This window comes from Juglans microcarpa x Juglans regia, chromosome 7S, assembly GCF_004785595.1.
Source record: "Juglans microcarpa x Juglans regia isolate MS1-56 chromosome 7S, Jm3101_v1.0, whole genome shotgun sequence".
In the NCBI taxonomy this organism is placed as follows: domain Eukaryota; kingdom Viridiplantae; phylum Streptophyta; class Magnoliopsida; order Fagales; family Juglandaceae; genus Juglans; species Juglans microcarpa x Juglans regia.
The window spans coordinates 8,532,170-8,545,415 of NC_054607.1; the positions used below are offsets into that span (position 1 = coordinate 8,532,170).

The 13,246-nt window shown below is 34.9% G+C and overlaps 1 pseudogene; it reads left to right on the forward strand.

Annotated features, from left to right (window-relative positions):
• Nucleotides 1-794: 794 nt before the first annotated feature.
• On the forward strand, nt 795-12,602 carry LOC121240693 (annotated as a pseudogene).
• Nucleotides 12,603-13,246: the final 644 nt, after the last annotated feature.

The following is a 13,246-nucleotide window of genomic DNA, read 5'->3' on the forward strand; positions in this document are numbered from 1 at the left end:
TTTTCAAGATATCAATAAGAAGATATTTTTGTAACTTGACTAAACCATCAGACTGTCTTGAAGTTTCTTTAATGTCTCGGAGAAAACTACTTCCTTCAAATCCATCACTTGGTTATAAACAGCCTTTTCTATGACTGTTTTACCTATTCCACTCATCCCATGGATGCTAACAATGCAAACATACTTTTTTTCCAGTTGTAATAAGGCTTTCATCTACACAACACGAAAATCTATTTCTATCGGCTGTTTGGCCACATTCAACTGATTAGGGTGTAATTGATGCAAAATTTCTTTGATGATCATATCGATGAACTTGGCTTCATACCTGCAGATTACAATTCAAATGGAAAATAAGATAGTAAAATCATTCTAAGCAATTAAGTAATCAAAGTTATTGAGAATATAAATTATATTTATTTATGTATAAGTTCTTGTCATACATCACACATGGCAGATCGACCAAACTCATCACACTTGCTAAGATTTTGCAGCATGTAAAGTTTACAATTGGAGATACAGACATATAGATCGACGCCTATATCTGTGATTCAACAAACGAGTCCTACACAGTGAACATAAAGAAAATGGAGAATTAAAGGAAATAGAATCTTAGGGACTTGATGGGACATTCTTGTTTTTGTTTGCTTGCTCTTAAGATGAAGAACAATAAATTTCATTATGATGGTAAAAATTTATAAAATGGAATTTTTTTGTTTTAACAGAATTTTGTTGTTCCCGTTAACTTTCCGTTAAATCCGTCTGGCCTTCGAACCTCACTTGTGTCTGTTGCTGACATGCTGTGAAAGAAAATTTATGAGAAAGGAAAATAACGCTTCCAGCACCAATCCCTCTTCGTATTCATCGTTCTCGCTTCGTCTTTCACATGAGAGTTTCCGTTATTAAAGAGTTCACTTGCGACTCATTAATGGGGAAGGCAAGCTCGATCTTCCGGATAATCTCATCTCATCTAAACCTTCTGATCACTCCTGGACCTTCAAAGGTATTTCCCTGCTCTTCCACTCTACTCCGTTTTTCTTTTTCATTTGAATTTGTTCGAGATTTTCATTGGTTTCGATTGGTTTGTCTGATTCCGAAAATGCAAAATCTCGTGGCCGATGGTTCGCAGGATCTGGATTCGATGCGAGGTTGGGGGTTGTTGATTTGGAGCATCATAGTTTGTGGTGTACTACTTCATTTTCTTTTTTGAGCAATCAACCCCCGTCAATTAGGGTTTTCAACATAATCTGATGAGCTACACGAAGATATTGAGATTAGGGTTCGAGCTAGACGAAACCGCGGGTGGTGTTGGTGTCCCACCAGAGCTCGCCGTACCGACTGCAGTTGCCACGTGTGCACCTTGACGGCGAGACCAAGAAGGACGTGGGAGATGTTGGTGGTCCCGAATTTATGTTTAGAATTTCTCCAAAACTCTGGAGAAATAACAATTTTTTTGTGATGTATTTTAGAGCTCTGAGCGTTTTGGTTCAGTGCTCGGAGCATTCTATCTATTTTCGATTGAGCTCTGAGCTCTTACACACGTTTCAGGACAATAATTATAAGCTATTTCTTTCTCTATTGTTTGTTTCCAGTTGCACTTTGCAAATGGAAGCTTAACATAATAATTTTTTCATCTTGTTCATACTTTGCTAGGAGAAGCTTTTGAAGGGAATGAAGAGGACATGGCACTTATGGGGCTACTTGATGAGTCGAAAGGTATTATTGTTGAGTTGGATTTATTTCTTGCCAAAAGGATGAACTATTGAGTCCTATGCGCGTTACATGCCGTCATTTTGCCTCCTGTTTCTGCTCTGATGTAAAGACTTGTTAGTTTTCATTATTGCAGATCAGGTGGCATCAGAAAGTAGCATACCTCTGTCACCCCAGTGGCTTTGAAGTATTATTTCAAAGGAATTACGAAGATGGTTGCTGCGAATTTGTTTCAAACATTTCCGTTTCCAAATCAGGATAGCAAGGTCCCAGAAATGTACGACCCAGAAGAGGAGGAACCGACCATGGAACCTGCTTGGCCTCATCTTCAGATTGTGTACGAGTTTTTATTGAGATTTGTGGCTTCACCGGAGACAGATGCCAAGCTTGCAAAAAGATATATTGATCATTCATTTGTGTTGAGATTGCTTGAGTTGTTTGATTTTGAGGATCAGAGAGAGAGAGGGATTACTTAAAAACAATTCTCCACCGCGTTTATGGTAAGTTCATGGTGCATCGGCCATTCATTAGGAAAGCTATCAATAATATCTTCTATCGGTTCATCTTTGAGACAGAGAAGCACAATGGGGTTGCGGAGTTGCTTGAAATATTGGGCAATATAATTAATGGGTTTGCTTTACCTTTGAAGGAGGAGCACAAGTTATTCCTTGTCCATGCTTTGATTCCCCTTCATAAGCCAAAGTGTGTATCTATGTACCACCAGCAACTGTCATATTGCATTACTCAATTTGTGGAAAAAGATGCCAAGTTGGCCGACACTATGATTCGAGGTCTTTTAAAGTATTGGCCCATAACTAATAGTTCAAAGGAGGTTATGTTCCTTGGTGAATTGGAGGAAGTTCTTGAAGTCACACAGGGAGCAGAGTTTCAACGCTGCATGGTCCCTCTATTCCGTCAAATTGGTCGCTGCCTCAACAGTTCACATTTTCAGGTACAGCTTGTGACTGTTATTTTGTATACTTCTCTCGCACACACATAATTGCTATTCTCATTTCTCACTGATAATTGGGTCCTCATTCTTCTTGGAAATTTAATTGTGTCACAATAAGATTGTGACTCTAAAATGTGATTGTGAGGGTTATGGATTTTTTTATCTTTCACTATTTCACCTGGTGGGTTATTTGTATTAATGATATAGGCTTTGATGTTGATTATATGCTAAGCTGTTGAATTTGAAGATGGATAGTAAACAGGTTCTTTTGGCATATAATCTATGTTTATGAATTGTTAAAAGATCTTCATATGTTCTCTGTAGGAAAAGAACTAACTTGATCTTTTAATCTAGCATAACCCGATCTTTGTGAATGTCACAATTCGTTCTCTGATTTTCAGTACATAACCATATCTACATCTCACGGTATTCCTTAATGGAGTCCATCCTTCCCTCCAACCCATTTAACATTGTGACTTATGAGGGAAATTGTTTAGACTCATATTCTGTATTAATTCTTGAGAATAGTTTATCTGATTTCCACCAGGATGTCTCATAGCCTTTTTCCCCCAAAGCTGTGGTACTGGCTTTGTTGGAGAAATGACATTGAACTAAGTCCATTTCCAGATAATTTATCCTGAGAAGACATGTATCTAATATAGATCCATAGTTGATACTTTGCCAGAACCTCCTCCTCCCAACCGTCCTTTTTTTGAAGTGTTTCCTTATGATGATATACCCAAATATGATTTGATTGAAATTCTTCAGTGGCTTTGATCAGGTGGCATCAGATCAGATCAGGTATTATTTCATGCTACTTTGAAGTTGCTTGTTAGTCGGTGTCATAACTAAGTTGTTGGTAATCTCTTTCAGTGTCTTTGGATTCCTACAATTGGTATTGGCGCTGGACCTTTTTGCAGCAGACAGGTTAGACCATCTATGGAGCTCTATAACTGATTAACTCTTTGCTGGTATTTGTATTCTGGATATGTCTCTGTATGGGATTCATTTTGTTGTTGGATGGATAATAGGCTAATTGAGTAAGTTTGTTTTACAAGATGTAGTCTAAATATAGTCTTTTAGTATAGATATTGATATGTGTGTGTGTGTTTCTAGCTTGAATTTTCTGATTATTTCTGTTTAGAGTACAAAGCACTTGTGAGAAAGATATCAAATATGGTTTGGCTTGGCTTGAATAATGAAGAATAGAGAAGACTTTTTGTCCATCAACGCTTGTCGTTGGAGTTCTTGGGATAGCTCTAATTATCTCTACCTTATTTTTTCTTTTATATTTGCAATTATAGCTCATCAACTCAATATGTATTCCACCAATTCACCCAAACACCATCCCATACACATTCCTTGACCCAGGCTCCTACCACACACCTTTCAGCGTCCTTTCTGTAGCTTTCATGGCATGAGCATGCAAATCGCATAGCATAATTAAAGCTTTTGTAGACTTTTCAAGTGGCTTACACGAAAGGACGGTAACATAGTATATCTCTTGAAAATCATTTTGAGAAAAGCATAACATCTGAACGTCAAGGGTATGATCATCTAACTTTGATTCCCTAACCTCACTACTGAACACTTCTTAGTAACCTAAAACAAACATCAGTCATTGCTCTATTCTTGGGCATTTTTCTAATGTTTGGGTCCTATACATGCTTCTAAAGATAGTGTCAAATCTGATTTCCTATGTTAGACTTGTTTCTTTCTTTTTTTAATAAAAAAATTATTCTCTCATGATCACATTTAAATAATATGTCGACAATGCTACTCATACACTATGTGCTGTAATTCCAGCCTTGTGTTAACGGAGTTTATTTTGTTGCAAGTCCTAAGAGTGTATAACACTTGGATAATTTGAGTCGTTGGAAGGATGATTGTGTGTTCGGAACTATGGTCTTAAAGTCCTAAACAAGGGTTCCTTGAGAAGGTCCAAACAGCAACATCTTTGGATGGCTGTTGTACTGCAAACTTTTCTGCAGTGGCCAAAACTTGGCTATTCGATTGTTACATGCTCCAATTGAGACAGAGGAGTCACTTTCCTATAAATTTTTAAACCAAATTTCTATTTAAAGAATAAGAGAATAATGAAAAATTGGCAGAAATAGAGGTGCTTGTTTTGTCTGATCCACTAATAAAAGAAGTACGTAAATGATGACACCGACTAGATTTATTGCTTTCATTTAATTCATGAGAAAGTGAGGGTGGCACCATTTGAGATTAGAGGGAGAAAGTCGTGCATAAGAGGTTTTCAAATGCACCAATGTGAAAGAGTGATTTATCAACGTGGAAAAATAAAAAAAGTGGGAGAAAGGGATGCAAAAAATTATTTAAGTTGAAATTATGAGGAAACACGTGGTCGTTCAATAGAGAATTAAGGATATAATCCTAGATGGAGTTGAGTGGCAGAACTAGACCCTCTAGGATGAGTACGCGATGGAGGTCGACTCGAGCATTTTATAGCTTCTATTAATACTCTTTTCTTATAATATATTATGTGTAATTATTTATAAATTACATAAACATTACATCGTTATTTAATTAACCAAAACATTACGTCCTTATTAATAAAAAATTAGTTCTTAACAAAAAAAAATTAAATATAGACTAAGCAAACGTGCATTGCATGTTGCTTTCACCTAGTATATATATATATATATATATATATATATATATGTATGCATATATGAGAATATTTCAGAATTCTTGGATTATAAGGTATGTGTCCGTCCAAACAGCACATGCACGGATCGCATTGAGTAGTGAACTTCGATTTCTGTCCTGGACTTCACTTAAAGGGTTTTTTTGCAGCGATTGTTTTGGTTTTGGCAGCGAATTTGTGCGCAGGAAAAGGTTTTAATTTGTTGCGACGCTGTAATTTAGGTCGGGATTCTTGTGGGGTGCCAAAACACGTAAATAAGTTTATTTCCCCCCAAGCTTTTTCCCCCCACTTGTTCTTCTCCACTTCGACGAAACCCAGAAATAGAAAACCACCAAATACAATCCTGGCGCTTCCACGACCTCCTGTTTATGTCGACGGTCACTCCTGTTTGTGACGGACGGAATGCCACTTGTAGGCCTCACAGCGTCAACTCCTCCGTTCACCTTTGGTGTCCCATTTTCCCAGACCCTTCTCCCCCTATACTTTGATGTTCCTCCATGGACAGCCCACCTGCAAATCCACGTTCCTCGTACCCCAGTTTGCCCACGGACTTCTGACTTTCCCGGCGGTATCGCTTCATTTTCGAGTCGTTTCCTGCCTCTAGAAAATCAGGGCATAGTGGGGCTTCATTTTGCGAACGATTTGTGCTGATTTGCAGGGTAATTTTGGGGTCTAATTTTTCTATCAGAGACACCTAGCTTCATGCATTTCTTGTAGTGCTTCAATCCCTTCATGCATTTCTGATTCCCGTGTTCTTCCTTGAGGTTTAATTTTTGTATATCTTCCTTTTGTGTACGTGGTGGTCTAAGCTGTGGATATTAGCATGAAAGGCATAATTTGTGGGTGATATTCTCGCAAAAACAGAGCCTTTTTCTGTTATCGTTTATGGCCCATTTTGGTACCTTCTAATATGTAATTAAGTGATTTCTGTGAAGAATGTTGCTTTGTTTGAATGTGCATTTCTTAGAGTTTTTGTGGGAATTGTTTTGCTGATCATGAATTATTTGTACGGCTAGTCTTTCTTTTGTATCCATATAGAATAAATGCAATTTTTGATTGCACTTCGATTTTCTGTTTTTGATATATACAAATACTTAGATCCATCCCTCTCATTTCTGTATGATATATCCACACATTTATTTCTATCAGAGATAGAAATTTTTTTAATAAAAATATTATAAAAAGTGATTGAAAGAAAGATCAAATGAAGCATTTGTTTTTATTTCCATTTATATGTATGTTTTACCTCAAAATGGGTGTCCTATGTCTCTAATATCTATCTATGATCTCAGCTTTCTCCATCATGTGTACACCATACCAGACTCTACTCTGAATGAAATTTACAAGTGAAAATCATGCCCTTCATTTGGATGTGATCTTCACCCAAATGAATTTACATGTTCGATCGTTAATGCATAAACAATTGTTTTCTGAACAGTCCACTTTTCTATTACTGTCCTGATCCGTGATGGCATGTCATTTGGACTGTGTTTCATTTCTATATTTGTGAAATTCAAGATTTGCATCATAAAGTGCTAAAGTTTCGAGTCGTCGTCCCGTTGAATGTCTAAATGCTCGTTTGGTGTGAGAGGTTTGTGCCCACTTTTTAAAAATATATCTATATATTATATGCATAGGGCAAGATTTTGGCGTTGAGTATGATTTTTCCTATCTAAGCAGAGTTGGCGTTGAGGCATGAACAGTGTAATTAAACATCATCAGTACGTATTAAGTATTGTAAATTAATCATGTTTAGTCATGATCCTAGTTGCAGAAAATATTAGGGATCAATGATCATTGTACTAGAGAATCTTATTAATCTTGATTTGAAGTATGTGTCTAATAAGTTTTGATTCTTGAATTAATATCTAAAGTATGTTAGATATAGTCTCACGTCGTCTTTTTGAAAATAAATGTAGCGAATTTGGGATTCACATGAAAATATCAAGAAAATGATGAGTCCTATATATATTTTTTTAAAGAGACTTCATAATGCTTGTATACATAGACTATATATAACATTACTCATATCTAAATAAATGAAGTATTTTCATACTTCCCTTAGGAGAAATATTACTTGCTAACTTGCTTCTCTTTAACTAGCATGTAACAATTATTGTTGTGTAGCAGTATCAAATTAAACAAAGTTAAGTATCATAAAATCTATTCATGATAAAGATTCTCTAAATTCTCGTTATATATAAGCTGTCTCATGTATTCAGCTTAATTTTCATCATTCGGTATACATATTGTAAAATTCTTTCCACCATTCTTTGACTAACCAAAGGAAGTGTTGTTGAAATTTATGTTATAATCCACAGAAGATGTTCAAGCTTATTGGCATTCTCAAGCTAATAACCACAATGAATTGATATCACCCACTTTTAATTACCTAGTACATGGTTTTTGCACCATTGAACTTTTATAATTTTAACTCTTGGTGTTCAATAGTAACAATGATAACATCAGACATTATGGGTCACCTAAAACTCGTGTAACTTAGATTTGAATTTCAAATTTCCTAATCCAAATATAACCTGTGGGTTTCCAGTAATGTTTTCCAGTAGTGTATGATAGAAAATTTCTTGGGTTACAATATAACATAACATCAGAAGATGCAGAAGAAAAAGAGAAAGAAAAAGAATGCATGCAATATAAGTTGTGCCAATTAATTAAAGAATGTTCCTTTCTCCATCTCATGACTGGTGTTTTATTAAGGTGATCTTCCTAATATTGATAGTGATTGGCATAAAGTGGCCAATTAATTAGATGTGCATCTTGTTTAATGTGCTAAGTACTGAATTGTTTTGCATTTGTTTTCTATTATTTGTTTTTAGTCTTTTTGTGATAAATATATATATATATATTTCTTTTGATCATTGGAATGTGTGGGGTAATTTAAATGTGAATGTACAGTTTTTTATAGTTTCCTTTGTCCACACTCTTGTACCTCATTTGGTTCCAACATTGGCCTGGATATTTTGGCTATTTTGCATGTTCCTCACTAGTTTTTCTATTTGCTGCACTATTTAGGTGAATTACTTGCTTCTTACAGTTATATATACATATATTATATATATGGGTCTCTAATGTGAAGTATAGCTTGGGTATAGTTCATCTCTATTTTAATTTATCTATTTTTCCTTCATTATGCTTGTTTTCTGTTTTCAAACTGTTGCATGCCAACAAAATCAGCTATCCACGTTTTCTTCACGAGTTCTTATATATATGTATTTTCATTTTTCAAATTTTATACATACAAAAAACAAAACAATAAAGTTAATTATTTAAACAAAACCGTGCTTTGTCCACCTACTTTGATGTGCTTTAGAAGTGGTTCCGTTCATAATGCTTAGGTTCTTTCTTGAACTTCACATATCAGTATTGTTGAGTACCAGCTTAATCCACCCAAACAGTAAGCAATAGAATTCATGTTGCAATCGAACCTGTTCTTGGTCATTTGGACTAGAGCTATGGGAATCTAAGTCAGTGTCATTTGCAAGTTCCACCCAAATGTGAATATTCATAACACCAATTTGAATAATACATAGTAAATTAATAATCTCAAAAGATTGTGAAAAAAATGCAATATCGCTTTAGTTTTGCTACTGGTACATTGAAAACATTGAACAAAAAATACATGTCTATATATACAATCTTCTTCCTTCTTTTATTTAAATCACAACCTAGAGTCCTCCTCCTCTAAGAGCCTGTCAATCTATGGTGCATCAAGTGCAGGGAGGGTTACTCTACAAAGCTTTTTGTTTGTAGACTAATTTCTAGCTGTGCAGTTGTGAAACCTACCCCTTTGTAATGAAGGAATTTTGCATGTATATCTGCAGTTTGTGGTCCACATGTAATGTCCGTGGCTCGAACATTACATGTGGACCCAGTGGCTGAACACAATACAATCATCACCTTCCACAAATAAAATGTCTCTTAGCTAATTACTTCCCACCCAGTTCAGAATTTATTGTAAAAAGTAGATATTTTGCCAATACATCTTATAGTAATTAGTTGTTACTAAATTATAGATAATCTCAAGTTTCTAGTCTTAATTGTTTTTGGAGTGTACCTGTTCTGATAACACAGTTTTGGAAATTAATGTTTTGTGTTTCGGTAACATGAATTCCATCTGTATTGGGACTATTTCCTGGTGCAGTCACCAAGAGATTCAAAGCCTTGAATCTCCATAGTTCTGAAGACATCCAAGAAACAATTTTAATTTTCTTGAAAAGTTGGCATATATGTGTGTGTGTGTGTGTCTTTTTGTGGGGCTAACACAAAAAGACTTCTTTAAGGAAAACACTAAATCTTGATGAGATTTTTAAAAAATTTGACTTCCCCAAGCATGACCCCAAAAATTTTTAAAGATTGATGATCATGTTTCCAGTTCTCATGAAGTGATAAAAAAGGGATCATGATAAACTGAAAAACTCAACATTTTTAAGTGCATGCTCACTAAATTAAAAATTAGCTAGCTAGGGCCTGCCTTTACATTAATCATGGAAGGGCAAATGCAACCTTCTTGTATATAGAAAAAGCCCCATTTACCCCACAACAGACTGCATGTACCTGCTCTGTGTAAAAAATACTAAGTCCATATTTTCTAAACATGTTCTCATATCCATTAAGCTGGCAACCCCATATTATTTTAATTTGTTGTAGAACAAATTAGGGGTAGATTAGCTAGCTAGACTTGCTTTTGATACTTGATCTCTTATATGCTCTGGGTTTGTATTAGTTTCGGGTCTTGTACCATAACTTATTTATATGTAATTTTCAGAATTTAAAGCTAGCAGAAATTACCAAAATACATTAAATATGTCTTGATTCTCCATCAATGAATATGTTAAACACATGCTAGCTCATCATGTTGTTGTTGTCTTTTTTGTTTTGCTAGCTTTAGTTGCATTAACATTGCTGGTATATAAAGCAGTACTGATCAAATTAACTTGACTACATGTAATCATGTAGATCATGAATAATAGCTAGGGCGCCGTTTTCATCTAAATACTATTGATTGTTTTAGTACGTGTATATATATATATATATATATATATATATATATATATATATGGACCTAAAATGAAGACAAAGGATGATTTCCGTATTCATTATATATATATAGATAATTTCTGTGATTAATTCAGGACTATGATTGCATGCCAATCGAATATTTATTGTATGGCTTATATAATACATTAAATCATCGAAGTTTAGGTTGCCTTTTGTGTATGACATAATCATTGGAAATGTGTGGCTTCAACAAGTGTGTTAATGTGATATCAAACTCTAGTTTAGAATGATAACAGCTGCTTAATTCTCGGTTAGCTTCAAATAAGTAGAAGATTAGACTTCAAATTACTGTACCAATTCCACTAAAATATTTGATGGAAGGCAGTGACCAAGGTACATAAAGATGCATTAAACTATGTGAATTATTGGGCATCGACCAAATCTGAATAAAGTTCGTAATGCTCTCCCACTCCCACTTCTATTCTTTTAATTTTGTCAAGGTTTATAAATATTACTGATAAGATCCAGTGAGAACGAACACATGGCACGCCTTCATTGGTTGACCATCTTAAAAAGTCAGAGAGCAAAAATAAGACAATTAAAAATCTCTTGACTTTATAGTAATCAAACCCTCATTCAAATGGCTTTGGGCACATCCAAAAACTAACAGCTCCCCTTGACCAAACTTTCCTTTTTGTCTTTCAAATGCATTCCACTTGCCCATTACATGTTTATCTATTAGAACTTATCTATTTGTTTTTTCTTCCTTAATGGCCCTAGTTAGTAAAAGCAGTAGCGTTATTAATATTAATATTATTATTATTATTAATCTTATTAATCTTATTATTATTATAATTATTATCATCATCATTAGTGAATTTATTATTTTCTGATAAATGGTGTTTTACAGTTTATTTATACCGACCAATCTATTGAACAATTACGTACGGTCATTTCGCTGAACATGCATTGGGATTTTGTAATGCTTTACTAGCTAGATCCTGAAGTGATTTCAGAGAAGATTATTGTGTAGGTCAGAGTTCAACATGGCCTCCATTCACCCTTCACCCAAAAAAATTAGGAAAAGAAAAAGGAAAAACAAGAACAAAATTCTTATGGAGGTATGGAGATCTCTGGATATTCTAAAAACTGATGCATGCATTTATATTTACCCCAACCAAGCCAACTGATACTTCATAACATCACTATCGGTCAAACTTGTTTCTTGGGTTTTGCTAATTTAACCTTATAGGTGGCTAGCTCCAGAATGCATGGTAGCTAGCCCAGAATGAATGCACATTTAACCAGCTTATAGGTAGGTCTATAATATAACCTTCCATGTCCCTAGTGTATGTTATAGTGTTTTCAGATTCCCTTCCAAGAGCTGGTTGCCCTGCGATGATCTTAATGAAAATTCATTAAGTTCTCAATGAATAATCTACAGAATTCATTAGTGACATTATGAATAAATCATCTTGGAAAGTTTCAGTTCCCAGCGATTTTGATCATAATTAGAGATGCTCTATACATGTGAATAATACCCATGCAAGTTTCTTTTGCATAAAGATGAGAGAATATAACTTGGTATCTGTTAAAATGTAATTGAATTTTATAAGCCAATTCAATTACATTATATGTGCTTATTATTAATCCTAAGCTACTTAGTACTGATATTTGCATTTATTTTTTCTACTATCCATAGCTTTAAAAACATTGAAGTAGCATATGGCTTGCTTGTAATATTATATCACAAGTTTGGTTTGGGTTGACATTCTGGAAGATTAATATAAAGAAAGGTTTTAAATAATATGGATACATAAAATTTCTGCATGTGTTCGTGTGCAACTTATGTTATGAAAAACAATCTATTGAGATTTCCAACTTGGATTTTTCTTTGCCCAGTGAATGTAGAAGACAGTGTATATATACTTGATAACCTTGTTCCGGACAGCTGGATCTTTGCCGCTCAATCACCAGGTTATCGCAAATCAACGATGTGCGAAGTTGCGGAGGAACTCCACCCACCGATGTTTCATGGCAATTTTAACTGCTCCCATTTGTATTGTGGATGCTTCTACTTTATGCTTGTAAGAGACATTAGCTGCTCCCATTTTGTAGTACTTAATTGCCTTCCATTAATGCACCATATGCTAGTGGATAGTAACCTTAAAGGGGCTGATGTACTGATGTATTGAATCGATGATTGAATTTATATATATGCCATTATGGTTACAAGTATTGGATTAAAGTTAATTTGGTTTATCCTACGATGTATGGTAGTGCTATTTGGTAATATTGTAAGTGAGTTGGATTAGGATATTAGGTACCCAAGAAAATGGTGCATTCTGCATACTGGCTCGGATGCAGGAATAATAGGCCTTTCTTGGCGATTTTAACCGCTGGGAAAAATATTAAATATGAAATGTATTTTTTGCGGCGAGCACAAATTGCTGGCAATAATCTATTGCAGCGAGTATAATTCGCCACAAATTTATGATCAAAGGGCATTGGATTATTCGTGGCGAATTAAAAACGCCGCGTAAAGTTGTTGCGGCGAACAAAATTCGGTGCAAATATTCTATTGCAGCGAAAAATGCAATTTTTGAATTCGAAAGTTATTTGCGGCGTAGTTTCACATTATGAGCAGCGAAAAAAATCGTTTCAAATAATCAATTTTCCTGACGATTTTTTCAACTCGCTGGTTTAAGTTTTAAGTGAGTAGACAATTGTAATGAACGTGCAGTGCAGTAGAAATCGTCGAGAATGATCTTTTGCAGCGAATTTTGGGGTTATTTGTTTTGGCACAGGGAAAGACCTTGTTTCTTGTAGTGGCATCACTGGCATGCACGGAACGTTTAAAAAACTATAGTTAGAGATACGGATGCCACATTAATCAC